This window comes from Phyllostomus hastatus, unplaced genomic scaffold, assembly GCF_019186645.2.
Source record: "Phyllostomus hastatus isolate PE091 unplaced genomic scaffold, TTU_PhHast_1.1 phas_scaffold_129, whole genome shotgun sequence".
In the NCBI taxonomy this organism is placed as follows: Eukaryota; Metazoa; Chordata; class Mammalia; order Chiroptera; family Phyllostomidae; genus Phyllostomus; species Phyllostomus hastatus.
The window spans coordinates 6,506,728-6,510,839 of NW_025334009.1; the positions used below are offsets into that span (position 1 = coordinate 6,506,728).

At 56.0% G+C, this 4,112-nt stretch overlaps 1 long non-coding RNA gene across 1 annotated transcript; it reads right to left on the minus strand.

Annotated features, from left to right (window-relative positions):
- Positions 1–324: 324 nt before the first annotated feature.
- Positions 325–3,672, minus strand: LOC123830773. Its single transcript, XR_006787810.1, has 3 exons — positions 3,541–3,672; positions 1,710–1,899; positions 325–1,332 (listed from the first exon to the last, which is right to left on the minus strand). It is a non-coding gene; the product is annotated as an uncharacterized LOC123830773 (long non-coding RNA).
- Between the last annotated feature and the right edge of the window lie 440 nt (positions 3,673–4,112).

Consider the following 4,112-nt stretch of genomic DNA (forward strand, 5'->3'; position numbering starts at 1 on the left):
TGTTCTCGCTTTGCTCTGTGCAGACACCAAGGTGCTGGCTGCAAATGGCTGGTCGGCTCTCTGGAGTTTGGGACTCTATAGAGAAAATAAAGGAGCTATTTGAAAAGAACCCAAGTCATTCTTTGAAATGTGTGGGTTGCCCAGTAGTTATTTCCAAAGCACGTGCCTCTCATGGCAACGCTGAAAAGGCAGCCCCGCCCGCAGGAGGCTGTCACTTGGCTTCCTGAGCTTAGGGAAAGGCCCCCCCCCGCCCTCGGGCACGCCAGGCGGGTTTCAGTGGCTGCACCTGCAGGAGCAGTGCCCTTGCTCAGGGCACGACCTGCTTAGCTGCTCCTGCCCTCCTTGCCTCCAGGGCAAAACCCAGAGCTAAGAGCCATCAAAGATTTCTTTGTTTTGGTTCACCCTGGTTCCTCTTTTTACAAGTCCTTGCTAACTTTTTTTTGTCTGTTCACCTTTTTTTTTTTTTTTGCATCCCACACCGACCACATTTCTCCACCCCAGTTCAGGCTGGACTTGCCACTTCCTTTTCCTAAGACGGGCACGTTAACTGCCAGGAGCGTCTTGCTTTTGGTAGTTACACAAGGTTCAGAGCCTGCAGTGCATAATTTTCACAACTCCCTGTGCAGTGTTTCAGCTGTTTCTCCTATTTCCCCCCCTGCTGGAGACTTCCCAAATCCATTTAAACATAAAAACTCGGGAGCCATAGTTTTGTTTTGCTGTGGTTCTATCATCTTTGTCCTCTCCTGCTCCTCCTTCCCATTCTCATTAAAGCCTTATGAATATTCTAATTGTCGGTATAGCAATGGGGTTTAGCCTCGCCTGGTTGGTGGTGCGTGAACAGCTCTGACCAATGACAATGGTGGAATTGGAAGCTTGACAGTGAAGGTCAGGTTCGACGGTTTTGATTGGTGACTCCACAAAAAGACGCTGCAGATGCAACCCTTCTGTCACCTCACTCCGCCAGCTGGTTCTGAGCTGGTCTCAGTTCTTCACACAGCTCTCCCATGGCTTCATGTTGCTCTACGTTCTCAGTTACATTTTTACTTGACCTAGAAAAGTCCCATTTTGAGAGCTCGAAGCCAGGAGGCCTCAGCTTCAGTCCTGACTCTTTCAATGAATGGGAGACGCCGCTCATGGCTCGTTACCCTCTCAGGGCCTCAGTTTCCCCAGAGTAAAGAGGGGCGCTGGGGCTCTATTCCAGCTCTGACGGTCGCGGAATTGGGAAGCTGTCTCTTGCCACGTACACTGCGTTAAAGAAAGGAGAGTAGGCGGGGGGCCACCACCCTGCGTGTGTCTTCTTCTGCTGCCTCTTCTGCCTATTTCGCTATGACTCTGCGGAAGCGGAGGGAAGGCAGACGAGGTCACGGAAACGATCGGCTCTCTCCCTAAGTGGTTCTCCACTTAGCCCTCCCTGAGGTGGTTCTCCAACCCGCCCTGGTTCACGCGGATGGACAAGCCCTCCCAGAGAGCTCCCCATTCAGGAGGTCTGGGTGGGTGAGGGTGGGTGGGGCTGAGTGGGGCCCAAGATGGCTTTCGTGTCAACATGTTGCCAGCACTGCTGGCCTGGGCATCACGCTTTGAGAACCGCGGCTCCATGGGACCGGCTCAAAGCGTGTAGCTCCTAAACGTCATACTCTCCCCTTGACCTCTTTCCCATGTGGCTGGCTGGCACTCCAAGCCTAGGAGGCCCCATTGAATCAGCACCTCACCTCCATGCACTTGGGGCAGGGGGAGGACACCTGTGCTCAGACGAGGAGCCTCAGCCCCCAAAGCACAGTTCATTGGTCCCCGTGTGGGCACCTCACTCCAGCTGGGCCAATGAGCTGCTTCCCGGAGAACCTGAGACTGGGAGACGTCAGCCTCTGGGCCTGGCAGCTCTCTAGGGCAGCGGACCTCCGCCTGTGGAAGCAGAAACAAAGGAAGCTCATTTGCAGCCACAGGAAGAGAAAGGCAGAGGGCAAGAGAGAAGGGCAGATGAGTGAAGGAGAGTGGAGACTCCCATCCCCCCACCCCTACTCCCCGCCCCCCCCCCACCGTCCGCCGCCCATTTTCCAGGCCCTGCTGCACCTCTGTCTTCAGATTTTCCGAAAAGCCTTTGTATCCTTAAAACAAATTCCTGTGTTGGCTTAAAACAGCAGTTCTCAAGTGTTAATGGACCCTGGCTTCCCCTGGAGGGCTTGCTGAAGTACTTTGCTGGGTGTCATTCAGAATTCCTGGTTCGGCAGATCCGGGCTGGGGCCCCGAAAGTCTGCATTTTTAACAAGTTCCCAGTTGATGGGGGCTGCTGGGAGCCTAACTTGGAGAACCACCGGCCAGCCCAGGGGCCTCCTCTGTGTGTCTGCTTGCGTGCTAACAGCTGGAGTCTCAGTCCGGCCCCGTGCTCTCCCAAGTGTCTCTGCAGTGGCCTGCATGGTGGAACTCCTGGGTCCCTACGTGGCCCTTTGGGGAAAGGGGTGTGTGATTACTAGTTTACAGCAGAGAAAGCCGTGGTTGTGAGAGGGGAATAACATGCCCAGTGTCCCTCTCAGAGTGGGCACAGCTGGGAGTCGAGCCCAGGCTGTCTGACTTGGAAGCACACGTGTTCTGAACTAGCACTTCAATTTCACTTCCCATTCTGGCCAGACCAGTCTGTTGCCACCCTCTGGCCAGGGCCCACCCTCCAGCCTCCTGCGCCTTTGCTTATGCTGGCCCCCGTCTGGGGTGCTTCTCTGCCGCGGGCTCTGCTCTGTCATCCTCAGAGGCCGTTTCAAAGGCTCCCTCTCCCATGAAGCCCCTCCGGATTTCCTGTTGCCGTCTCCCTGTGCCGAGTCTAGACTGTGGATCACACCTTCCCCTTAGAGCGTTCGCTGCACTTTGTATCTTAGCTGCTCATTTCCCTGTCTCTGTTACACCTGCCTGTGAACTCCTCGAAGGTTGGGGCTGATGCTTGTTTGTGTTTTCATCACCTGCCCCTCCACCCAGCACGGGCTCCGAGCTCAGGCGCACAAGCCTTCAGCAGAAGTCTGTTGGGTTAAACTTGGCGCAGGCTGTGTGCCTGGGGATGGAGCACCGGTGCTCTTTGAGAGTGGTTAGGGAGGACGTTCCTGGGACGCATAGACAGCAAACAGGACCAGGAAGAGGGAGCGGCTGGGCCACTGTGTGGTCTCAACCGAGTCCACGGGGAGCTCGGAGCTGGGAAGGCAGATTTCTACAGAGATGAGGCGATGACGAAGGCCACCCTGGAAAGGGGGGTGACTTCAGGCAAGGTGACTCTTGTTAGCCAAAGCGATTCCCCAAAAAGGCTGACAGCTGAGGCTGCGTGGGCAGCACTTCCTGCACCAGGTGGAACGGAAACTTCCACTCTGATGGGGACACTAATGTGCAGCGCGGTGACCACTGCACCCCCTTAGATGCTTCTGCTCTTCCTCCCAGTCCTGGGGCCCCCCCTCCAGTCCCTGCCGCCTGCTTTCTGCATCTTGTGCTCAACCCAGGCATTTGGGGTGGCCCTGCCTGGCGGATCCCATCAGCCGACCACCCACACCCATCCCCCTCCTTGCTCACTAGTTGTGACTGTGTCGAGGGCAGCCCCTCTTGCAGCTAGAGGAGGCCACGAGGCACCGCGCCGGCCGATGAGACAAACGTGAATGTCTGCTGGGGATTCCTGGGAGACTTTTCTTTCCTCACATTTTTGCTGCCCCTTCCTCCTCTTAGTTCATTTCTCCCTTTTTCTTCCTGTTTAGAAAGAATGCAAGTAAGAAGCTGGAAGTGGACCAGTCATCTGGGGCTCATGTGGTGGCCAGTGGGACAACAAATTCACCTCAGGATGGCGGAGCTGAGAGCCGGATGCCGCAGCTGGGTCCCGGTGTGGGTGAGACAAGGCCATAATTAGTCAAGCCACCCCTGAGGCTGAGTTTCTGTTGTGTGCAGGTGGGGGAGGCTCAGCTGGCAGACGACGGGATGGCCACCCCGTCACTCCGGCTGGTGTCTGTGCGGACTGCTCAGTGCACCGTGGTGCTCCGGAAATACAGGGGCCGGAGCTGCGACTCATAGATTATGGGTCTTGGGTTTGGGGAGCAGATGAAGAGTCTTAGAAAATGGGAAAGGGGCCCTGATTGGTGTAGCTCAGTGGATTG